The sequence below is a fragment of the Moschus berezovskii genome, chromosome 5, assembly GCF_049115385.1.
Source record: "Moschus berezovskii isolate FMDL1 chromosome 5, NW_MosBer_1.0, whole genome shotgun sequence".
Lineage (NCBI taxonomy): Eukaryota > Metazoa > Chordata > Mammalia > Artiodactyla > Moschidae > Moschus > Moschus berezovskii.
Genome location: NC_142464.1, coordinates 80,555,332 through 80,581,257, shown reverse-complemented (window position 1 = coordinate 80,581,257; position 25,926 = coordinate 80,555,332). Strand labels below are relative to the sequence as shown.

General features: G+C 40.9%; 1 protein-coding gene across 7 annotated transcripts in view; it reads left to right on the top strand.

Moving 5' to 3' along the window:
* The window catches only part of NMU (neuromedin U), a 183,202-nt gene that overhangs the window by 49,487 nt on the left and 107,789 nt on the right, over positions 1-25,926 (top strand). For 3 of the 7 annotated variants that reach the window (XM_088836061.1, XM_088836060.1, XM_088836059.1), the window contains 3 exons: positions 20,985-21,044; positions 21,360-21,441; positions 21,789-21,847. The gene's annotated coding sequence lies outside the window, so the exon portion shown is untranslated. Of the gene's footprint in view, positions 1-20,984; positions 21,442-21,788; positions 21,848-22,662; positions 22,739-25,926 lie in introns of all 7 variants that reach the window. The other 4 variants (XM_088836058.1, XM_088836055.1, XM_088836054.1 and 1 more) reach the window with 2 other exon arrangements.

Here is a 25,926-nt window from a genome sequence, read left to right as displayed (position 1 = left end):
CAGTGGGAAGGTGGTTGTCTGGAAGCCAGAAAGAGTCCTTAGTTCAGTTGCGTCTGACTTTTTACAACCCCATGGACTGCAGCACACCAGGCTTTCCTGTCCATTGCCAACTCCTGGAGTTTACTCAAACTCATGTCCATCGAGTCGGTGATGCCATCCAACCATCTCATCCTCTGTCGTTCCCTTCTCCTCCTGCCTTCAATCATTCCCAGTATCAGGGTCTTTTCAAGTGAGTCAGGTTTTCACATCAGGTGGCCAAAGTATTGGCGTTTCAGCTTCAGCATCAGTCCTTCCAATGAATATTCAGGACTGATTTCCTTTAGGATGGACTGGTTGGATCTCCTTGCAGTCCAAGGGACTCTCAAGAGTCTTCTCCAACACCACAGTTCAAAAGCATCAATTCTTTGGCACTCAGCTTTCTTTGTAGTCCAACTCTCACATCCGTATATGACTTTTGGGAAAACCATAGCCTTGACTAGACGGACATTTGTTGGCAAAGTAATGTCTCTGCTTTTTAATATGCTGTCTAGGTTGATCATAACTTTTTTTCCAGGGAGCAAGTGTCTTTTAATTTCATGGCTGCAGTCACCATCTGCAGTGATTTTGGAGCCCCCCAAAATAAAATCTGTCACTGTTTCCTCAGGAACCAACTTAGCCTGCATCTACATCTTGGATTCAACCTCCAGAACTATGAAAAGATGAATTTCTGTTGTTTATGTCACATTGTCTATGGTATTTGTCATGGTAGCCCGAGAAGACAGACATCCTTCAAGTCTTTTTTGCCATGATACTTGTTTTTAAAACACTGTGATTGTGTCCTCTGTTAATTATGTCCATATCAAAACAAACAGCAAAAAACCCCTCACTGCTCCCTGGAAAACTCTGAGGAAGGAAGCTAATATTTTCCCTTTAAAATGTGTAAATGATGTCATCATCTTTCCTGAATTAATTAGTGCTTGGTTGCCTCTGGTTGCCACAGTAAAGTGTGTGGATGAGAAAGCTTTGTTGAAGAGTAAGATGGCCCAAATTTGAATTAAGGTATTTTTTAGCTTAAATATATTTATGAAAAAAAAAAAGATCAAATAGGATTATATCAAATGTATGGCTTTTAGGGCATATTTATAAAAGAATTACTTTGTCACTTCAATCAAATAGATCTATTTTTCCAGGTGCCTCTATCAGTTCAGTCGCTCAGTTGTGTCCGACTATCCGTGACCCCATGAATCTCAGCACGCCAGGCCTCCCTGTCCATCACCAACTCTCGGAATTCACTCAAACCCATGTCCGCATAGTCGGTGATGCCATCCAGCCATCTCATTCTCGGTCATCCCCTTCTCCTCCCGCCCCCAACATTTCCCAGCATCAGAGTCTTTTCCAGTGAGTCAACTCGTCGCATGAGGTGGCCAAAGTATTGCAGTTTCAGCTTTAGCATCAGTCCTTCCAGTGAACACCCAGGATTGATCTCCTTTAGAATGGACTGGTTGGATCTCCTTGCAGTACAAGGGACTCTCAAGAGTCTTCTCCAACACCACAGTTCAAAAGCATCAATTCTTCGGCACTCAACTTTCTTCACAGTCCAACTCTCACATCCATACATGACCACGGGGAAAGCCATAGCCTTGACTAGACGAACCGTTGTTGGCAAAGTTATATCTCTGCTTTTTAATATACTATCAAGGTAGGTCATAACTTTCCTTCCAAGGAGTAAGCGTCTTTTAATTTCATGGCTGCAATCAGCATCCACAGTGATTTTGGAGCCCCCAAAAATAAAGTCTGACACTGTTGCCACTGTTTCGCCATCTATTTCCCATGAAGTGATGGGACCAGATGCCATAATCTTTGTTTTCTGAACGTTGAGCTTCAAGCCAACCTTTTCATTCTCCTCTTTCACTTTCATCAAGAGGCTTTTTAGTTCCTCTTCACTTTCTGCCATAAGGGTAGTGTCATCTGCATATCTGAGGTTATTGATATTTCTCCCGGCAATCTTGATTCCAGCTTGTGCTTCTTCCAGCCCAGCGTTCCTCATGATGTACTCTGCATATAAGTTAAATAAGCAAGGTGACAATATACAGCCTTGACGTACTCCTTTTCCTATTTGGAACCAGTCTGTTGTTCCATGTCCAGTTCTGACTGTTGCTTCCTGACCTGCATACAGGTTTCTCAAGAGGCAGGTCAGGTGGTCTGGTATGCCCATCTCTTTCAGAATTTTCCACAGTTTATTGTGATCCACACAGTCAAAGGCTTTGGCATAGTCAATGAAGCAGAAATAGATGTTTTTCTGGAACTCTCTTGCTTTCTCCATGATCCAGCGGATATTGGCAATTTGATCTCTGGTGTCTCTGTCTTTTCTAAAACCGGCTTGAACATCTGGGAGTTCACGGTTGACATATTGCTGAAGCCTGGCTTGGAGAATTTTGAGCATGACTTTACTAGCTTGTGAGATGAGTGAAATTGTGCGGTAGTTTGAGCATTCTTTGACATTGCCTTTCTTTGGGACTGGAATGAAGACTGACCTTTTCCAGTCCTGTGGCCACTGCTGAGTTTTCCAAATCTGCTGGCATATTGAGTGCAGCACTTTCACAGCAGCATCTTTCAAGATTTGAAATAGCTCAACTGGAATTCCATCACCTCCACTAGCTTTGTTCATAGTGATGCTTTCTAAGGCCCACTTGACTTCACATTCCAAGATGTCTGGCTCTAGGTCAGTGATCACGTTATCGTGACTATCTTGGTCGTGAAGATATTTTTTGTACAGTTCTTCTGTGTATTCTTGCCACCTCTTCTTAATATCTTCTGCTTCTGTTAGGTCCATACCATTTCTGTCCTTTATCGAGCCCATCTTTGCATGAAATGTTCCCTTGGAATCTCTAATTTTCTTGAAGAGATCTCTTGTTTTTCCTATTCTGTTATTTTCCTCTATTTCTTTTCATTGATCACTGAGGAAGGCTTTCTTATCTCTCCTTGCTCTTCTTTGGAACTCTGCATTCAGATGCTTATATCTTTCCTTTTCTCCTTTGCTTTTCGCTTCTCTTCTTTTCACAGCTATTTGTAAGGCCTCCTCAGACAGCCTTTTGCTTTTTTGCATTTCTTTTCCATGGGGATGGTCTTGGTCCCTGTCTCCTGTACAATGTCACGAACCTCCATCCAGAGTTCATCAGGTACTCTATCTATAGATCTAGTCCCTTAAATCTATTTCTCACTTCCATTGTATAATCATAAGGGATTTGATTTAGGTCACATCTGAATTGGTCTAGTGGTTTTCCCTACTTTCTTCAATTTCAGTCTGAATTTGGCAATAAGGAGTTCATGATCTGAGCCACAGTCAGCTCCTGGTCTTGTTTTTGCTAACTGTATACAGCTTCTCCATCTTTGGCTGCAGATAATATAATCAATCTGATTTCGGTGTTAACCATCTGGTGATGTCCATGTGTAGAGTCTTCTCTTGTGTTGTTGGAAGAGGGTGTTTGCTATGACCAGTGCATTCTCTTGGCAAAACTCTATTAGCCTTTGCCCTGCTTCATTCCATGCTCCAAGGCCAAATATAGCTTAAATATATTTTAAAACTTGCATATTAACTTTTTTTTGGAAATGCATCGTAAACTTCAAGCCCATTAGTGCCACAGCTACTTTTCCCAGCTCTGCTCAACTGTTTCTAGTTGGGGCCAAAATCTGAACCCTGGATTATTTCAAGGCACATGGACAGTCACAGGGATAAAAAAGGTTAATGCCAGGACATCTTAACTCTCCAAGATCATGTAATAAGACTTGTTCAGAAAAAGGGGGAAATGATACAGACTTGCTGATTGAGTGGTGGTAGAGGCCCTTAGACATGGGAAAAGTGATCTGTTCAGGGGTTTCAGCTGTCAACTGCTTACTTACCCATATTCTATCATCCAGTGAATGAGTCCAAAATCCCACAGCTTCAAACCAGAGGTTGGCCTATGGGCCACTTCTGGACTGCAGACATTTTTAGGAAAATTTGCTAACATTTAAACACAGAAAAATCTCTCATAAAAATCTAGTTTTTTGGCTTCCCTTTAATAACTGGAAGAGCTGGCTAGATTGGGTTAATGTATACACCTGTGGACAAGTCATGAGGTCTCTAGGCCCCCATTCTCCACACTCCCAATGTCTTTGCCCATCCTCTCCTATTCATTCATATTACTTGTGGGTCATTTGAGATCAGAGATGTTTAAGACACTCCAAACCAGCCTTCTCTTTCTCAAAAGTCAGTGGGAATTTAATCAGGACAACTAGCTAAAACACTATAAGTTAGTCAACTTTAGTCATTATTTACAAATAAAATATGAACAAGGAGTTCTAACAGATTAACTATTTCTATGTGAAAGTGAAGTAGCTCAGTCGTGTCTGACTCTTTGTGACCCCATGGACTGTAGCCTATCAGGCTCCTCAGTCCATGGGATTTTCCAGGCAAGAATATTAGAGTGCGTTGCCATTTCCTTCTCCAAGGGATCTTCCTGACCCAGAGATTGAACTAGGGTTTCCCACATTTATAGGCAGATGCTTTACCGTCTAAGCTACCAGGGAAGCCTGATTTCTATATAAAACAGACAAATAAAAACTCGTCTTTGGAAGGTACAAACCTGTTCCTGAGCAGAAAGATTCAATCTCTGGAAGAAGCTGAATTTGGCAACTTTAAGTATATTTGCCTTTCTGCTTGAAATTTAGAAACTAATCCAATTTTTTGAAATCAGGCATAAACAGAGGAACCAGAGATCAAATTGATCCATCTGTTGGATCATTGCAAAAGCAAGAGAGTTCCAGAAAAACATCTACTTCTGCTTTATTGACGATGCCAAAGCCTTTGACTTTGTGGATCACCACAAACTGTGGAAAACTCTTAAAGGGATGGGAAAACCAGACCACCTGACCTTCTTCCTGAGAAATCTGTATGCAGGTCAAGAAGCAACAGTTAGAACTGGACATGGAACAACGGACTGGTTCCAATCAGGAAAGGAGTACATCAGGGTTACATATTGTCACCCTGTTTATTTAACTTATATGCAGAGTACACCATCTGAAATGCCTGGCTGGAAGAAGCACAAGCTGGAATGAAGATTGCCGGGAGAAATATCAGTAACCTCAGATATGCAGATGACATCACCCTTATGGCAGAAAGTGAAAAAGAAATAAAGAGCCTCTTGATGAAAGAGGAGAATGAAAAAGTTGGCTTAAAACTCAACATTCAGAAAACTAAGATCATGGCATCCGGTCCCATCACTTCATGGAAAATACATGGGGAAACAATGGAAACAGTGACAGACTTTATTTTCTTGGGCTCCAAAATCACTGCAGATGGTGACTGCAGCCATGAAATTAAAAGAGATACTTGCTCCTTGGAAGAAAAGTTATGACCAACCTAGACAGCATATTTAAAAAGCAGAGTCATTGCCGATAAAGGTCCATCTAGTCAAAGCTATGGTTTTTCCAATAGTCATGTACAGATGTGAAAGTTGGACTATAAAGCCAAGTGCTGAAGAATTGATGTTTTTGAACTGTGGTGTTGGAGAAGACTCTTGAGAGTCCCTTGGACTGCAAGGAGATCCAACCAGTCCCTCCTAAAGATCAGTCCAGAATATTCATTGGAAGGACTGATGCTTAAGCTGAAACTCCCAATACTTTGGCCCTGATGCAAAGAACTGACTCATTTGAAAAGACCCTGATGCTGGGAAAGATTGAAGGCGGGAGGAGAAGGGGACAGCAGAGGATGAGATAGTTGGATGGCACCACCGACTTGATGGACATGAGTTTGAGTAGGCTCTGGGAGTTGTTGATGGACAGGGAAGCCTGGCATGCTGCAGTCCATGGGGTCACAGTGTCGGACTCGACTGAGTGACTGAACTGGTAAGTAAGCAAGCTCCTTAGCCACTTTGAGGACTCAGCAGTACTGATGGGGTGGGGCAAGCTTATAGTGTAAACAGAGGCAAGAGAGACTGGAGAGGAAGTGAGAGAGGGAGAGGAAGTGAGAGAGGGAGAGGAAGAGAGAGGAAAGGAATGAGAGCCAAAGAGAAGGGATGAGCGTCACAGGATTCCATCACCAAGTGTTTCAGAGCCATTTTGATTCTTTTTTTGTTCTGGGCCGTTATTATTAACTAATCCACCAGGTGGTGCTCTAAAATACCAAATAAACTTTCATCCTTCATTTAAAAAATTGCATTACCTGGGCTTTCCACTGGTGACAGTGATCAAAACGAGAAAGGATACTTCTCTGATTACTCTTTATTTGAAAATATTTATATTACATAAATACATGAGCTATTTTTATTGAAAGGATGAAATTTAGAAGGGAAATTAGAATTCCATTTAAATTACATTATTTTCAGCGATCTTAAAAATGACTTTATACTTCATAAGGTATAAATTTTAAAAAAGTCAAGAGAATTAAAATGGATATTTGTGCCCCCCGCCCATCAATAAATTTACATATCCTCCTCCCAGTTTCTTAGGGCTGAAGCCAGCCACCTGTTAAAGCCACTTGACTCCACTGTGTGCCTGTGGAATGCTGAGAAAAGTTCATTGGAGGAATCTAGTTTTCTGCAATTAGCCTGGGCTCACCAGACACACCCCAGCTCCATTCTTCATGTTTTGGTCTCTGCTTTTGGTATTCCTCTATCTCCTGGGGACCCTTCAGAGCTAAGGTCTAGCTTGTTCATCCAGCACTCCGCTGCCTCCAAATACCATATCTAGGTAGGTCTGACTCTACTCCCCCTCCCAGAGCCAATGGAAGTGAATTCATGCTCTTTTGAAGTCTCTTTGTTGTCATATAGTAGCTAAATTGTATCCCATTCTTTTGTGACCACCTCCCCCGACCTTTCAGGCACCTCTGTCCATGGGATTTCCCAGGCAACAGTACTGGAGTGGGCTGTTATTTCCTTCTCCAGGGCATCTTCCTGACCCAGGAATCAAACTTGCATCTTCTGCATTGGCAGGTGGGTTGTTCTCTGAGCCCCTGAGAAGCCCTTCAGTTCAGTTCAGTCACTCAGTCATGTCCGACTCTTTGCGACCCCATGAATCACAGCACGCCAGGCCTCCCTGTCCATCACCAACTCCCAGAGTTCACTCAAACTCATGTCCATCGAGTCGGTGATGCCATCCAGCCATGTCATTCTCTGTCGTCCCCTTTTCCTCCCACCCCCAATCCTTCCCAGCATCAGAATCTTTTCCAGTGAGTCAACTCTTCACATGAGGTGGCCAAAGTATTGTAGTTTCAGCTTTAGCATCAGTCCTTCCAATGAACTCCTTTAGAATGGACTGGTTGGATCTCCTTGCAGTCCAAGGGACTCTCAAGAGTCTTCTCCAGCACCACAGTTCAAAAGCATCAATTCTTCAGCGATCAGCTTTCTTCACAGTCCAACTCTCAGATCCATACATGACCATGGGAAAAACCATAGCCTTGACTAGACGGACCTTTGTTTGCAAAGTAATGTCTCTGCTTTTTAATATACCATCTAGGTTGGTCATAACTTTAAAACCTCTAATTTATGATATACAGTTTAAGGAGGAAAAAAACAAATGACATGAGGAGAACTATGCACTTGAGGGGCTGTCTTCTCAAAGAGTTGGCATTAAATAATCATAAATATGACAAATGACAATATGAATGTAGCAACAATATCTTTGGAGTCAGACTGTCTTGAGTTCAAATTCTGCTGCCCCCATATTACCTGTGTGGTGATGGCAAAACTAGATAGCATCTTTGAACCTCAGTTTTCTCTCCTGCATAATGGGGACAGTAATTCCTAGTTTGCATGGTTATTGTGGGGATTAAATGAGATGAAAGCACCTAGTTAGTAGACTGCCCGTCAATTTCATTGGCCTTTCCTTTCCCTTCCTTACTTATACCTGTGCTCCAACTCAAAATTTGTACTCCAGCGCCAATGACAAGGACAATTCTGTGTTCCCCTAAGTCTTCTCCTGCCTCAGTAGTCTGCTTCCAGATTTGCCTGACGCTGGCCCACTGGCTGGATCTCCATCATCTTGCCACTTCCAGGTCCTCATTGCCTCGTAATCTGTTCTGCCGGGAAGACCACCTGATGTGGTTTGTTGTACCTCTCTGTGGCCAGTTGTCTGCCCACCTTCTGGAATGGCCACTATTCCCAACACCATACTCTGGGTACATCCTTCTCTCCCCTTCCCACCATGGGATCTTCATTCTCCCTGCTGGGTTACCCCCTAACTAGTTACCCCATGCAAAGACCTCTTCCACATCACTGGGCCTGTTGCTCGGGAAGAGAACTGTCCAGTCGCACTGTGCATAGCATCTGTTAGACACTTGGACATGTGCAGAAAGGTTGTGATTTTTAGGTTAGACTTGGAATCTGATGGAGTGTATGTCCTGACAGACTGCTGGCCTCTGATAGTATAGCTGGAAAGTCTGCAAAAGGACCCCTGGAGTGTTGTACCCTCATAAAACCTGGATCCCTTCAAGGCAATAGTCTACCTAGCCCCAGGCAGCATGGCAAGGTTGTAATAGTCTGAAAGGTGAGGGGAGGTGATCAAGGGAAGACTGAGTGAAGAGCTCAGAGCTGTGTCCTCAGAGCACGTGGTTCAGGCTCAAGGCCAAATACATCGTCAGAAGTAGTTACAGGAGCCTGTAGGAATGGAAAGCCCTGGAATACCCACTGGAGACGTGACTGCTCCTGTAGTTGTTAACTGGGCATTCCCATTTACATATATTTAGAAAACAATTTAATAGCTCCTGGGTATAACTTTCTACCATATTTCTGAAGTAGTTTTCATGCTATGAAGAGTCCTTTAAGTCCATTTATCTGAATTACTTTTTATTCTCCACAAATGCTTTTTCTGCCATGAAGAATTGACTCAACTTATTAAAATTTAGCTTCATGCAGATTTTACATTAAAAGCTTAAAATCCAAGCATTTAAAATTCTGAAAGGAGTAATAAACATATCTTAATAGACTCTTTGCAAGTATGCTCCTTTATTAATAGTAGAAATGATTGTGAAAACCAGATCCTTTTCCTAGATGGTATTCCTAATTACAGATACAGAAATATTGTAATAATTGGCATTTGATCAAGTTCAGGGTTCTGTTAAACTCATTGCAAATTTTATCTTCAAAACTTTAGTCTGCTTTCCACAAATAGTAACAACTATTTGAGCAATAAGCCAAAATTCTTGTGGTCTCAGTGATCCCAATGTCATCATAGTTTTTTGGAGGCCAAAATAATATGCTTCAACTTGCCAAAGCCGTGTCTTCTTAATCTCCTCCATCAGCAGCTCTGCAGCTCATTCCAAATTGCATATGCAATCTTTCTCTTTTAAAAAATGGGAATAAAATGAAACAGTAGTTATTCTGAGTGCTTTTTTCCCTAAATAGTGAAGGTGGAAAACAAATAAGTTTTGATCATACAGTGATCATTTGGTTTTATTTTAAATTTTGCTAAAGTGAACTTTAAAAATCAGTGCAGAGACTTACCTGGCAGTCCAGTGGTTAAGATTCTGTGTTTCCAAGAAAAGGGTTCCATCCCTGAGGCAGGAAACTAGGGTCCCACATGCCACACGGCATGGCCAAGGGAAAAAAAAAATCAATGTAAAGGTTGGATCTTAAGGGCAAACACAAAAAGCCAATCTCAAAAGCTTATTTACTATATGATTATTTAATAGCTTCTGAATGACAGTTATAGTAATGGAGAATAGATAGGTGGTTGGGGGAACAGTGTTGGGAGAAGGGTATGACAATTAAGTAATAACACTAGGAAATTTCTTTGTAGTGACAGAACAGTTCTGTATCCTGATTAAGGTGTTGGTTACTTGAGTCTACACTTGTGGTAAAACTTCATATAACAGCAGATCAGAAAAAGAAAAAAATGTGTGTAAAACCTGTGAGATCTGAATAAAGACTATACCTGAGTTAATAATATTGAAAAGCATCAATGTCCTGGCTTTGACAATGAGCCAAGTCTGTGTAACATGTTATTATTGGGGAAAGCTGGGTGAAGGGTCCATAGGAACTCTACTATTTTTATAATTTCTTATGAGCCTTAGGCTGTTTCAAAGGTAAAGTTTATTTCTTAAAAATCACTGGAAAGAAATAGCTATATGAATGGTTTCTTTTTCTTTTTAGTGCCAAGTGTAAGTTCTTTGAGTACCTATGGGAGTGATATAAATGTTTTAGGAAAAAAAGGAAGGTGTGTAATAATCCGTAGCAATTTTCCAGTAATACTTTCCTAGATAATGTTTGCTTTTAGTGATGGTTTCTTCTTCCCTCAATACTTTCCATTTTTAGTTATGAATTTAGTCCCTCGTCTGTGTGCATTTCTGTGTATTTCTGGAGAGAGGATGGTGTATTGGAAGAATCTTGACTAGTAGGTGTAGGTGAGGCAGAGAAGAGAACTTCTTTCTTTCTTTCTTTTTTTTTTTTTAGTTTATAGAGGGTAACAGCCTCAGCATTTAAACCTCTGAATCATTCCTTTGCATATCAAGAATGTGTTTAGATTGAAAAAAAAAGCTACAAATGAATAAAGGTACCTCCAGTTGCCCTGAAATCCCTAGATGGCTCACTTTTAGGAGTGTTTTTCAGGAGGTATTTGGGAAGGGAGTGGAATAAGCAAGAATAAAATGGTAATATTTTCTGTAATATTGGCCTTGGCAATATAAGATCATGCTCAAAATTGCTAGTTTTCTCATTCGAAGGCAAGATCTCTTGGCACAACAGGGATCAAAGTAAATTTTTCCAAAATTAAGTTTGATGCTTACCCTGAATCTTTAGGTCACTATGATACCAAATCTCAAGACAATAATCCTGAGTCAATTTTCAGTCTATTTTTAAAACAAAAATAGATGAAGAAGATCTGTTTGATATTCAAGAATGATCCTACATTGTTCAATTATTTAAACAGACTTTGGAGATTCTTGGAAATGGCTTGCTATGGTGTTGGCTACTCTAAACTCTTCTCCAAAGCCTTTGGATGTTTGGGGGTCAAGGGAGGCCACAGTAAGAATTAAAACTGCAGCTACATGGAGTGTCTGTGAGGAGTGGAAAATATGACTTCTTTTTATTAAATATGACACAAATAATTACCAAAGTGGACCCTGCTATTTACAGATACATAATACAGCTTGGTTCTGTGGCATAGTAGTAGTTGCAGATGAATCATAAAATTAATATTTATGAGACATTAATTGGATCTTTTCTAATATCATTCTGTGCCTGTGTATCTTCCCTACTTTTCAATGATTTTTGAAATAAAGAAAAAAGTGCCCTGGTTCTAGTGAGTCTTATAGAAATTACTGCAAAATATCTCTGGATGGGGTTCTTGTTGATTTAGGACTTAGCTTTGTCATTCCTTTCTCAGTGGCTCTCCAGACATTTAAAAAATATCTTAAATACCCTGAATGAAGATTTAAGGATCCTTAGGATGTAGGTTCCTTGAAGGCCAGGGTTTTATCTGTGCTTCATGCCTTGCCTCAGTGCTAGAACTGTGCTTGATACAAGTGCTCAATAGATTTTTTGTTGACTTGATATGGTCAGTTGATGTTGGGAAAGAACATTGTCTCTGGAGTCAGACTGACCTTGATTAGAGTCGTGACTGCCACGGGGTGACCTGGGACATGTTACTTCCAGGAGCTTTAGTTTTCTCATGTGTAAGCTGCAGTTCAGACAAAGCACCAAGCACAGAGCTTGGGGAGTACTGAGTGCTTGTTGTTTAGTCACTAAGTTGTGTCCAACTCTTTTGCTACCATGCAGACTGTAGCCCATCAGGCTCCTCTGTCCAGGGGATTTCCCAGGCAAGAATACTTGAGTAGGTTGCCATTTTCTTCTCCAGGGCATCTTCCTGACCCAGGGATCAAACCCCTGTCTCCTGCAAGGGCAAGGAAATTCTTTACCACTGCTTAGTGAGTGACTGTTCCCTCATTTACTCATATCAGCCCCATCTCTTTCCTGTTAAAAGACTTCTGTTTTTCAGAATGCAATTGATTTTAAATGAAGCATTTCAGAAAAGACTATCATGATATTTAAGAGGAATCTCCAGGAGCTGAATTCCTGGACAGTAGAACTCCTTTCTGTATTCCTCAGCTTTACCAGCCCTAAATCAACCAACCACTTCCACATTAGATCCATGCCAATGTACACATGCAGAGCGCCTCTTTCTAGATTTCCACCAGTGTTCACATTCATTATTTTCAGGCAGGAGGGTAAGTTTGGGTTTTGTCATTTTTATTGATTTTATTTTTCACTTATCAAATATATTTGACCTCCTTGGATGTCTAGCATGACTCAAAGAGCTACAAATCCAGACCTTTCTTTTTCCTTGACATTCATGATTGATATATTAAATTCCTCTAATAGATGATTTTCAAGCATTCTAGTCTTTGTGATTTATTACAAATTCTTATTATCACTCAGTTGTGATATAATTTAAGTCCCTGGTTTATTTCATTAATGAATGGTGTAATCAGTTGTTGATTGCTGACTATATCTGTGCATCCTAGTGCTGTGAAGGCTAAGTAAAAAAGAAGTTGAGGGTATGGGCTCTATTCTCGGAGAGAAAATAAACAGAAAGAAAAATTTTAATGTATTTATTGTGTTCATAAAATAGCTTTAGAAAGACGTTAAATAAGTGCATTTATGGTTAATTTTTATAGACAAATTTTGTATGCATTAGACAACAAGGAAAATATTTGGGAATATAGGCATATGCATGAAAGTGTGATTTAGGCCATATTTTTATGTTGTTTTGAAGAGGAAGAATTATAATAGGCTGCTTGCTTACATTGTAGGCTCCAAAGAGGCAATTGCCAACAAGGGACAAAAGAAGCTAATGGGTATAAAGAGCTGGTGCCCTTTCAGGAAGGCCCAGAGATAGAAAACCACCATGTGCAGGGAATGTGGAGAATTCCATCCTCATCTGGGCCCACGATACTGTCCAAGGGAACTGATCCAAGAGGTTCTCAGCAGGTGGGGGTAGGAACTCTTAGGTCAAGATGGTTCTCTGTAAGGCAAGTGTCAGAACTGTGGGTCAGGGAGGTCTTTCTGGGTAAAAGAGGTGTCATGGTTAGGGTGCCCTGTCTATAAGACATGCTGGGAATATGGAAGAAAGAAGGGATGGTTAAGAACTGGCTGGGACCTGAATTCAGTTCAGTTCAGTCGCTCAGACCTGAATTAGGGGAAATTAATTGGGACAAAAGGGTTGACTTTCCATTTAGAAAGGGGCTGAAAGTCCAAATTGTCAGGTCTAAGAAGGCATTCAGTTCAGTTCAGTTCAGTTGCTCAGTCATGTCCGACTCTTCGCGACCCCATGAATCACAGCACGCCAGGCCTCCCTGTCCATCACCAACTCCCGGAGTTCACTCAAACTCATGTCCATCGAGTTGGTGATGCCATCCAGCCATCTCATTGTCTGTCGTACTCGTCTCCTCCCACCCCCGATCTTTCCCAGCATCAGAGTCTTTTCCAGTGAGTCAACTTGTCGCATGAGGTGGCCAAAGTATTGGAGTTTCAGCTTTATCATCAGTCCTTCCAATGAACACCCAGGATTGATCTCCTTTAGAATGGACTGGTTGGATCTCCTTGCAGTCCAAGGGACTCTCAAGAGTCTTCTCCAGCACCACAGTTCAAAAGCATCAATTCTTCGGCGCTCAGCTTTCTTCACAGTCCAACTTTCACATCCATACGTGACCACGGGAAAAACCATAGCCTTGACTAGATGGACCTTTGTTGGCAAAGTAATGTCTCTGCTTTTTAATATGCTATCTAGGTTGGTCATAACTTTCCTTCCAAGGAGTAAGCGTCTTTTAATTTCATGGCTGCAATCAGCGTCCGCAGTGATTTTGGAGCCCAAAAAAATGAAGTCTGACACTGCTTCCACTGTTTCCCCATCTATTTCCCATGAAGTGATGGGACCAGATGCCATGATCTTTGTTTTCTGAATGTTGAGCTTCAAGCCAACCTTTTCACTCTCCTCTTTCACTTTCATCAAGAGGCTTTTGAGTTCCTCGTCACTTTCTGCCATAAGGGTGGTGTCATCTGCATATCTGAGGTTATTGATATTTCTCCCAGCAATCTTGATTCCATCTTGTGCTTCTTCCAGCCCAGCGTTCCTCATGATGTACTCTGCATAGAAGTTAAATAAGCAGGGTGACAATATACAGCCTTGACGTACTTCTTTTCCTATTTGGAACCAGTCTGTTGTTCCATGTCCAGTTCTAACTGTTGCTTCCTGACCTGCATACAGGTTTCTCAAGAGGCAGGTCAGGTGGTCTGGTATTCCCATCTCTTTCTGAACCTTCCACAGTTTATTGTGATCCACACAGTCAAAGGCTTTGGCATAGTCAATGAAGCAGAAATAGATGTTTTTCTGAAACTCTCTTGCTTTCTTCATGATCCAGCGGATGTTGGCAATTTGATCTCTGGTTCCTCTGCCTTTTCTAAAACCTGCTTGAACATCTGGAAGTTCACGGTTCACATATTGCTGAAGCCTGGCTTGGAGAATTTTGAGCATGACTTTACTAGCATAGCAAACTCTAATTCACTATTTCCCTAGGTGGCAAAAAGTCCTAGGGATGGATCATCTAGGGTACTTGTTAAAAACACATTGTCAAACCCTCCTCGGATGTCCTGAACCATCACCTCTAGGAGAAGGGCTTGGGATTCTGTATTTTTCATGAATGGACCAGTTCAACTCTAGGAAGCTCTCAGAGAGCAGCTTCAACCCATCACCAGAGGTTAGTTGTTAATAATTTAGCCCCTTAACTACCTGATTTCTCCCTGAAGCACCCACTTCTTACTATTATTCATCCTAGAAATTGTATCCTCAATTGTGTTAGCATTTTTCATTAAAGGACTTATTTTCTAATTCCATAGATATCTTGGTAGCTCTTTCTTAAACTTTCTTCAGGCTTTCCTGGCAGCTCCTGCAATGCAGGAGACTAGGTTCAATCCCTGGGCTGGGAAGATCCCCTGGAGAAGTGAGTAGAAACGCACTCCAGTATTCTTGCCTAGGAAATTCCGTGGACAGAGGAGCATGGTGGGCTATAGTCCATGGGATCTCAAGAATTGGACACGACTTAGCAACTGCACCACCACCTCCAAACTTCTTCAAGGTCTAAGGGCTTGCATTCCAGACTGAAGGCCATTCCTGTAATTGCTGGGGAGACAGGGTATCCCTCAATTTTTTCTGGGGAATTTCTGTCCCAGCTTATAATTACTTTACATATATTATGTTGTAAAATTATTCTCTGGCAGTTTATCATCAAATTATAGCTGGCTTTGTAAAATAAACCTCATTTATATATTGTTTCCTCTACATTGGCTAAATGGCAGCAAATGAAATAAGGAAATGATTATCATTTCCCAGATGTTGTGAAAGCAACTGATGCACCAACATAGTCATTTTTGGCTCCAGAGCAAACTATGAATGGAAATTAATGACTGTACAAATGTGTGGAAGTGTAGATTATTACCATGGCAATGTAAAAAGCTACAGATTTCCCCCAAATCACTACCTAATTTGTATATTTTGACCAAAATAATTCTGGAGGGAAAGTCCCTACCAGGTCATTTTTAAAAGCAAAGCATTTGTATTAGGGATGCTTGAAAAAATTTTAGGATATTTACTCTAATTTTCTGTTTATATCTGTGTATGAGGCAAGAGTAAGGAAAACTATGATTGCAGTGTAATTTTCATTCTAACTGATCTTTAAAATAGTATTTTTTATTATAATAACTATCACCTCAGATAAGAACTAGTAATTAGAATTTCTTAATGCTGAATTTTTATTTTTATTTTTCATTAATGCTTAATGCTACTCTATTTTTAAAATTTAGCCAAGTTGCTGTTTTAAGATCATGGGTTTAAGCACTCCTCCATGAACTGGAGTTTTAGGTAGTTCCAAGAAATGTTCATTTCTTTAATCTTGTTTTCATTATGTAATAAATTCAGTCACTTTAACATGGAAAAGGATATTAGACCCTCCTCCCTTAAGAGCGAGCTGTGTGCATTTATATCAGGAGCTTTCCCATCATCATCTCTGAGCTTTTTCTTGAGACAGGTTTGGATTTGGTACAGCTTGGGACAGAAGAGTGTAGAGACCAAGGCATGCAGGATCAACATGGGTGGCAATAGGCAGGGATCAGCCTGTGATTCAAGGGGCAGGCAGGGGTCATCCTGTGATCCAAGGGACAGGCAGAGTCTAATCTGGGAGTGCTTGGAGCCAACAGGGTGACATCAAAAGTCAAAGAGAAATGAGCCAGGAGCCTAGGAAGTTGCTGCTGCTAAGTCGCTTCAGTCGTGTCCAACCCCATAGATGGCAGTCCATCAGTCTCCGCCGCCCCTGGGATTCTCCAGGCAAGAACTTTGGAGTGGGTTGCCATTTCCTTTTCCAATGCATAAAAGGAAAAGTGAAACTGAAGTCGCTCAGTGGTCTCTGACTCAACAACCCCATGGACTGCAGCCTACCAGGCTCCTCCGTCCATGGGATTTTCCAGGCGAGAGTACTGGAGTGGGTTACCATTGCCTTCTCCAAATAAATGTGTAAAAGGTAAATTTCTTGCTTAGGATAAATATGTAGTCAATCTCTGGCCATATCTCTCAAGGTTTTCTGATCACAGTTTAGCAAGAAATACATCTTGTATCATGGTCTAAAAACACACAAGGGTTTTAGAAAGATCCTTGCCCTCACCATGGAAGAGACACTCTGATATATCCAGTTCTCCAAAGTCCTATTCTGTTTCATTTAAAAGTTGTTGGGAGGAGACATACAAATCTGATTTCATGATCTGCTAATTGATAGAAATCTATTACCTAAAATGTACTGTCTTAGAGATTGGGGAGACTGGGATGAACAGAGTACCAAAACAAAAACAAAGACTGGAGATATAGTGTCTGATTTTAAGGCGATTGAAAGCCCTTTGGAAAGTTAGGATGTAACACGTGAAACAAAAAAACACATTTAGAATAGAATAAGTCAAAATACACAAATTAATTAAAAGATGCTTACTCCTTAGAAGAAAAGTTATGACCAACCTAGACAGCATACTAAAAAGCAGAGACATTACTTTGCCAACAAAGGTCCATCTCGTCAAGGCTGTGGTTTTTCCAGTAGTCATGTATGGATGTGAGAGTTGGACTGTGAAGAAAGCTGATCACCGAAGAATTGATGCTTTTGAACTGTGGTGTTGGAGAAGACTCTTGAGAGTCCCTTGGACTGCAAGGAGATCCAACCAGTCCATCCTAAAGGAAATCAGTCCTGAATATTCATTGGAAGGACTGATGTTGAAGCTGAAACTCCAATACTTTGGCTACCTGATGCGAAGAGCTGACTCACTTGAAAAGACCCTGATGCTGGGAAAGATTGAAGGCAGGAGAAGAAGGGGACAAGAGGATGAGATGGTTGGATGGCATCACCGACTCGATGGACATGAGTTTGAGTAAACTCCAGGAGTTGCCGATGGACAGGGAGGCCTGGCGTGCTGCAGTCCATAGGGTTACAAAGAGTCAGAAACAACTAAGCGACTGAACTGAACTGAACTGAAGCAAATTAATAGGCAAATCCCATGAATACAAGTTAGTTCTAAACGTGTCAGCTTGAGATATGACTGGTTAAGGTCAGCTATTAGAGGTTTCCTGGAAAAGGAAGCATAAAGCCTGCTTTTGAGTGACGTGGATTGATGTAGATTGTCTGGGAGCTGGGTTGGGGCTTCCCTAGTAGCTTAGATGGCAAAGCATCTGCCTGCAATGCGGGAGACCCAGCTTCAGTCCCTGGGTTGGGAAGGTCCCCTGGAGTAGGAAATGGCAATCCACTCCAGTACTCTTGCCTGGAGAATTCCATGGACAGAGGAGCCTGGTGGGATACAGTCCATGGGGTAGTAAAGAGTTGTACACAATTGAGTGACTAACCCACACCAGGAGCAGGGGATAAATACCCCAGATAGAGTAACAGCAGGTTCCTACAGAGGACCCTAAAGTGTGCTTCTTGGTTGGAGTGAGAGTGTGTGTACTATAGAAGGATGACAAAAATAACTCCGGGGAGGGGAGGTAGGTGGAAGCTTTCAATACTGTAGCCAGCCTCAATGGCAGTGGGAGAAAACTACCTTTGCTGATAGACATGACATGATGTAATTGTGTTTAAGGATCATTCTAGTGACTTTGCTGAGAGGGGATCTATTGCCATCAGGATTTGCTGGAGACAAGGAAGACTGTTGTTGTAACCAAGAGAGTGTGAAAAACTTGATCTTGTCATAGAAGTCAAAACATAAGAAGGGGCGGGTCCAGGAGATGGGGACTCGTTTGGCTCTTGTAGAAGAGTTTTGTGACCTGTCTTCCTGGTTTAAGACTCCAGTGCTGGATATGACTGAAGAGGTGATTAAAGGGGCTTATCTCTTTGTTGGATCTGATCCAGTGTGAGAGTTGTTATCTCTTTGTTGCTTTGGCGAGGCACTGTTTTTCCTCCAACCTGAACTGATGTTACCAGTATTCATTGCTACTGGGTTAAGCCCCAAAGATAAAACTCATTTGAAAGTCTTTGTACCTGGTACGATGGGACAGTAACCTCCCTCCTGTCTCTGAAAAGTGGTGTCAGTATTTAAGGAAATCTCCCGGCTCTTTTGGAGAAGGCAGTGGTACCCTACTCCATTACTTTTGCCTGGAAAATCCCATGGACAGAGGAGCCTGGTAGGCTGCAGTCTATGGGGTTGCTAGGAGTCAGACACGACTGAGTGACTTCACTTTCACTTTTCACTTTCATGCACTGGAGAAGGAAATGGCAGCCCACTCCAGTGTTCTTGCCTGGAGAATCCCAGGGATGGGGGAGCCTGGTGGGCTGCCGTCTGTAGGGTCACACAGAGTCGGACACGACTGAAGCGACTTAGCAGCCCAGCTCTTTTGGAAAATCATCCCTAGGCCTTCCAAGGTAATGAGGGTGGCTGGATGTCAGAGCCCTGGCTCTTCTGTCTTGGGGTTCAGCTCTTGGGGATCTCCCGTTAGTGCTGGGATTGCCCTCCTCTAGCTTTCCTACCTAGGAAGACCGAGGCTGGGTTTCCTTTAAAGATCTTGATGGGTTCAGCTGCAAGAACCTACTGACCTCAAGCAGTGCTGTCCCCCAGAACCTCAGGAGTACATCAGTGGCTGCTCAGCCCTGTCTTGGCTCTCATGCCCTTGCCACCCCTGCTGTTCACTGCTTTGGTTAAAGTTGCTTGTGTATTGATACTTCTTCTTTATAAGGTCCCTTATAAATAAGGTTAATTACTCATTTATCTTCATAGCCTCTTACTGTTGAATACACAGTACCTTGCATTGGTATTTATAAGTATATTAACAGCACAATGAGAGTATATGATGTTGTTATTCTAGGTATCTCCGTAAGGCTGAAACTAAAATTTCTTGTCTTTTCTTTAGGGAAATTATCCTAAATTAATTATTAGAAATCAGTTCATCAAATTAGGTAGTATAAACAAGTTTATTAGACACTTAAGTGGAAATTAGTTTGTCAAATTATTTAGGCTTAGATTAGCTTTGAAGCCGTGGATAGTGGACATCAAGGTGAAAATCCTTAGGAAGGTGCCAAGGAGCCTCAGAGAAAAAAAAAAAAATAGAAACAGAAACGGAGAACCAAAGTCAAACTTCATGTACTTAATAGATGTACTTACCTCAAATTATTCTGCCTATACCATTGCACACTTGCTTAAATGATATCTCCTTCCTGCCCCTTTTAAATGGTGTACTTCCTCAGTATAGAGCAGAGTGTTGCTTTTCGAGACTAGGCACTGTGGGCCGTCTCTCTTCCGCCCTCCCCACCCCAACCCCAAATCTATAATCCTGGCATAAAGAAGATGCCCAATGATTGATTGTGAGCGGAAAGCACATAAAGACATGTAAAACTTCATTCAGTCTCTTTCTTGCTCATTTTATTTTTAGCCTCAGTTCAGATCAGTTCAGTCGCTCAGTCGTGTCCGACTCTTTGCGACCCCATGAATCACAGCACGCCAGACCTCCCTGTTCATCACCAATTCCTGGAGTTCACTTAAACTCATATCCATTGAGTCGGTGATGCCATCCAACCATCTCATTCTCTGTCGTCCCCTTCTCCTCCCGCCCCCAATCCCTCCCAGCATCAGAGTCTTTTCCAGTGAGTCAACTCGTCGCATGAGGTGGCCAAAGTATTGGAGTTTCAGCTTTAGCATCAGTCCTTCCAATGAACACCCAGGATTGATCTCCTTTAGAATGGACTGGTTGGATCTCCTTGCGGTCCAAGGGACTCTCAAGAGTCTTCTCCAGCACCACAGTTCAAAAGCATCAATTCTTACGGCGCTCAGCTTTCTTCACAGTCCAACTCTCACATCCATACATGACCACGGGAAAAACCATAGCTTTGACTAGACGGACCTTGGTTGGCAAAGTAATGTCTCTGCTTTTTAATATACTCTCAAGGTTGGTCATAACTTTCCTTCCAAGGAGTAAGCGTCTTTTAATTTCATGGCTGCAATCAGCATCTGCAGTGATTTTGGAGCCCCCCAAAATAAAGTCTGACACTGTTTCCACTGTTTCCCCATCTATTTCCCATGAAGTGATGGGACCAGATGCCATGATCTTTGTTTTCTGAATGTTGAGCTTCAAGCCAACCTTTTCACTCTCCTCTTTCACTTTCATCAAGAGGCTTTTGAGTTCCTCGTCACTTTCTGCCATAAGGGTGGTGTCATCTGCATATCTGAGGTTATTGATATTTCTCCCGGCAATCTTGATTCCAGCTTGTGCTTCTTCCAGCCCAGTGTTCCTCATGATGTACTCTGCATATAAGTTAAATAAGCAGGGTGACAATATACAACCTTGACATACTCCTTTTCCTATTTGGAACCAGTCTGTTGTTCCATGTCCAGTTCTGACTGTTGCTTCCTGACCTGCATACATTTTTAGCCTAGCAAGCAATAATTGCAATGAGTATTTTTGTATGAATAAATAAATTTTCTCCATGGTCTCTGAATTCCACCCTCTCCTTTTTCTTTCAGGGCTGGAACAACCATTATCTCTGACAACTTAAACTTGCACTCCCTTGTATTCATGTATCTGTAAGTATACAATAGAAGCATTACCTTCTTCAGTTAAAGTCTGGTGGGGAGCTATAACCAACAGTTATATCTCTCAGTTGACTTCCATATTTGTGATCAAGTCTAAAGCTAAGGGGCTAGTTGAACCTGACTGCAGATGACATAAATATCAACTCCCTTGTGAAATTGTTAAGCTAAATAAGTCATATGTCATTACAGAAGATGATGCATTTAAGAGCTCCAAGTTTCTTTAGTATTCAGAGTCTTTTTCAGGGTCTATATCGGACAACTGCTCAGATGAATAACTGTGTACGTTCCTGTTCCTGTGTAATGAAGACCAGTTCTTTCACCCTGAAAGAGCTCCACACCATTCCTCCACCAAGAGAAGCTCTTGATGCTACTGGTATAAGTTTAGCAAGTAAGAATATTTCTGAGTAATAGTGATGTACAAATATTGGAGTTTATTTCTGAGTTGCAGTTCACCAATTCTGGGTCTATATGCTTATTTATTTTTATGTTTATTAATTTATTATGTGAATTATTTATATAATTTGTATATTTTTCTTCCATGAAATACTTTTCAATATATTGTACCATAAAAAGAAGGCAAATGTAAAATGAACATTAACTTTTTCATTAAATTCTTCTATACCACCGTTTTAAGAAGCACTTAGTAGTCTGCCTAATAAATGGGTGATAAATGTGAATAAGTTTAAAATAAAATTTGCAGAAACACAATATCTGCTCTTATTTAACCACCCACAGTTTCTCCCAAGACTTCACTCTCAGCAGGAAGGAAGAAAATACTCGACAACAAGAAACAGGTAAGATAATTGGTTTAAATTTCACTTTTAAAAAATGGAAATATAGTTGATTTACAGTGTTGTATTAATTTCTGCTTTATAGCAAGGTGATTCAGTTATACATATATGTATACATTCTTTTTAAAATATTCTTTTCTGTTATGGCTTATCGTAGAATGTTGATTATAGCTCCCTTTGCTATATAGTAGGACTTTGTTATTTATCCATTCTCTATATAGTAATTTACATACTAATCCCAAACTCTGGGTCCATCCCTCCACTCCGCCCCTTGGCAACCAAATGTCTGTTCTCTATGTCTGTGAGTCCTATTTCTGTTTCATAAAAGTTCATTTGTGTCATAATTTAGATTCCGCATATAAGTGATATCATATGGTATTTGTCTTTCTCTTTCTGATTTACTTCACTTAGTATGATCATTTCTAGTTCCATCCATGTTGCTGGCAAATGGCATTATTTCATTCTCTTTTATGGCTGAGTAGTATCCTACTGTATACATGTACCACATATTCTTTATCCTAAATGGTTCAAATTTGATGTCTCATTGAAGATCTGGATCTTAGGTTCTTTTTTCTCTAAAATACAGGAGATTGGTCCCAGTATTCTCAAGGGATACAAAAATCCAGGGAGCTCAAGTCCCTTGTACTGTGCTTAGTCACTCAGTTGTGTTCAACTCTTTGTGACCCCATGAATTGTAGCTCACCAGGCTCCTCTGTCCATGGGCATTCTCTAGGCAAGAATACTAGAGTGGGTTGCCATGCCCTCCTCCAGGGGACCTTCCCAACCCAGGAATTGAACCAGAGTCTCCTGCATTGCAGGCGGATTCCTTACCAGCTGAGCTACCAGGGAAGCTACTATAGCCTGCCAGGCTCCTCTGTCCATGGAATTCTCCAGGTGAGAATATTGGAGTGGGTAGCCATTCCCTTCTCCAGGGGATTTTCCCAACCCAGGAATTGAACCCAGGTCTCCTGCATTGCAGGTGGATTCTTTACTATCTGAGCCACCTGGAAAGCCATTGTATTTGCATATAACCTACACAGTCCTCCAGTATACTTCAGATCATCTCTCGATGATATATGATACCTAGTATGATATAAATTCTATATAAATAATTGTAAACACAATATAAATTCTATGTAAATAATTGCCTTGTGTGGAAAATTCATGTTTTGCTTCAGAAATTTCTGAATATTTTCAATGTATGGTTGGTTGAATCTGCAGATTCAGAACCCATAGATATGAAACCCTGACTGTGTCAAGGATCTTTGTTCCAGGGGGTGCAAAATAAAGGCATAGGACGATCCCTCTTGCCTTGACACTCACCGAGGGAACACCCCAAATTCCTATGTTCATTTCTTTAAGTCTTAGATAGCACCTAGATGTCAAGCTGATAAATACTTTTTCAGGAAGTTTTTTGGATGAGTGATCCACTCTTTCTCTGTGATCTAGGGTGGTCCAGCAACCTGTTGTTGTTGTTTCATTGCTAAGTCATGTCCAACTCTTCTGTGACCCCATGGACTGTAGCCCACCAGTCTCCTTTGTCCATGGCATTTCCCAGGCAAGAATACTAGAGCGGGTTGCCATTTCCTTCTCTGGGGCATCTTTCTGACTCAGGGATCGAACCTGTGATTCCTGCATTGCAGGTGAATTCTTTACCACTGAACCACTGGGGAAGCCCAATCTAGCAAGCTAAGTAAGGTAGATAGCAATCTTTTGTAGGCTCTTCCTTGATTATGTTTAATCATGCTCTTGCTTATACTTAATTTTAACTATAAATGCACAGTAAAGTAGCAACACTGCTGAAATTTGGGCACAAGCATTAGTAAAACCCAAACTTGTAAAGAAGAGAGTTTTTCATCTCTATTTGCAAAGTGAATCATTATTTGTAAATGCTTCTAAAGAATGTAAATTATTTGTAAATAACATTTGTGCATTTTAAAAATGTAATCAATTTTCATACACACATCTATGACATAAATGGCCTGACCGTCTTCTTACAGAATCTCATACTTCTTCAGTCTTGAGACTGTGTTTCTGGGACTTTGGGTTGCTTCCAAATTTGCAAGTCCTTAGTAATGAATTACCCAAAAGAAATGTCTGGTAACTAAAGACTGGAGTTGTATTTGGTATCTACATTGATAATCAGCAGCTTGATGCCATTCCTTATGTCCCACACAAGCACATGTTCTTTGAGAGGAGGATCTAACCATTGCCTCTTCCTCCATTGATGGATACCCTATCAGCTCTTTGTAAGGTTAGTGGTTCCCTGTTTAAAGAGGGATTTCTGTCTATTTAGCATTAACTACTTCCTTCTGCTTTCATTGATTCATCAAATATTTTTTGAGCACCTACTTTATGGTGCTTCTGCTCCCTGCTTATGATACCACATGTCTTGAGCCCCAGGCATTTCCCTGCCTTTGTCAAAGTCACAGTTTTGATAATTCTTCCAGCACTGTCCTAGATACACTAGAGATGTTTCCTGGTATTTGGACAGAGTGTAAAGTAAGCTAACTCAGCTTTAATTGAATGTTCTATGTCTTATTTGATGGAACTAATGAAAATTACAAGCATTTAAAAATCTGAATTACTTTAGTAAGGACAAAGTCATTTCATAAATTAATTATCATTTATTAATTGTTATTAAATCCTTGTTAATTAAGTAAAAAAGTAGAGTTAAATGAAAAGATGGATGATTTCCTAAAGGAAATGAAATTGTGATTTAAAAATCTTCCTTAATTGGTTTAATTGACAAGCATGGCACTGTATCATTCAGAGCTACAGGCTAATGAAAGACTACACAAATAGAGCATATGGGGATCAGGAAACAGTGAGCATTATTTTCCAAAGAATAACCATAATCTATTTTACTCTACTCCAGTGGTTAATAACTTTGTCTTGGTTAAGAATCCAATATACGTAAGTCAACTAATGTTTATTGAGTATCTTATATATGCCAGGCATTTAGGGCATAAGAACTGAGGATTGATTTGAACATAAATAGATCCTTTAGAGAATTTGGTGAAAGCTAAGGGTGGAAGTGAGAAATAGATTTAAGGGACTAGATCTGATAGACAGAATGCCTGATGAACTCTGGATGGAGGTTTGTGACATTGTACAGGAGACAGGAATCAAGACCATCCCCAAGAGAAAGAAATGCAAAAAAGCAAAATGGCTGTCTCAGGAGGCCTTACAAATAGCTGTGAAAAGAAGAGAAGTGAAAAGCAAAGGAGAAAAGGAAAGATATACCCATTTGAATGCAGAGTTCCAAAGAATACCAAGGAGAGATAAGAAAGCCTTCTTCAGTGATCAATGCAAAGAAACAGAGGAAAACAATAGCATAGGAAAGACTAGAGATCTTTTCAAGAAAATGAGAGATACCAAGGGAACATTTCATGCAAAAATGGGCTCAATAAAGGACCGAAATGGTATGGACCTAACAGAAGCAGAAGATATTAAGAAGAGGTGACAAGAATACACAGAACTGTATGAAAAAGGTCTTCATGACCCAGATAATCACGATGGTGTGATCACGATCACTCACCTAGAGTCAGACATCCTGGAATGTGAAGTCAAGTGGGCCTTAGAAAGCATCACTATGAACAAAGCTAGTGGAGGTGATGGAATTCCAGTTGAGCCATTTCAAATCTTGAAAGATGATGCTGTGAAAGTGCTGCACTCAATAGGCCAGCAAATTTGGAAAACTCAGCAGTGGCCACAGGAGTGGAAAAGGTCAGTCTTCATTCCAATCCCAAAGAAGAGCAATGCCAAAGAATGCTCAAACTACCACACAATTGCACTCCTCTCACACACTAATAAAGTAATGCTCCAAATGCTCCAAGTCAGGCTTCAGCAATACGTGAACCGTGAACTTCCAGATGTTCAAGCTGGTTTTAGAAAAGGCAGAGGAACCAGAGATCAAATTGCCAACAACCACTGCATCATCAAAAAAGCAAGAGTGTTCCAGAGAAACATCTATTTCTGCTTTCTTGACTATGCCAAAGCCTTTGACTGTGTGGATCACAATAAACTTTGGAAAATTCTGAAAGAAACGGGCATACCAGACCACCTACCTGACCTGCCTC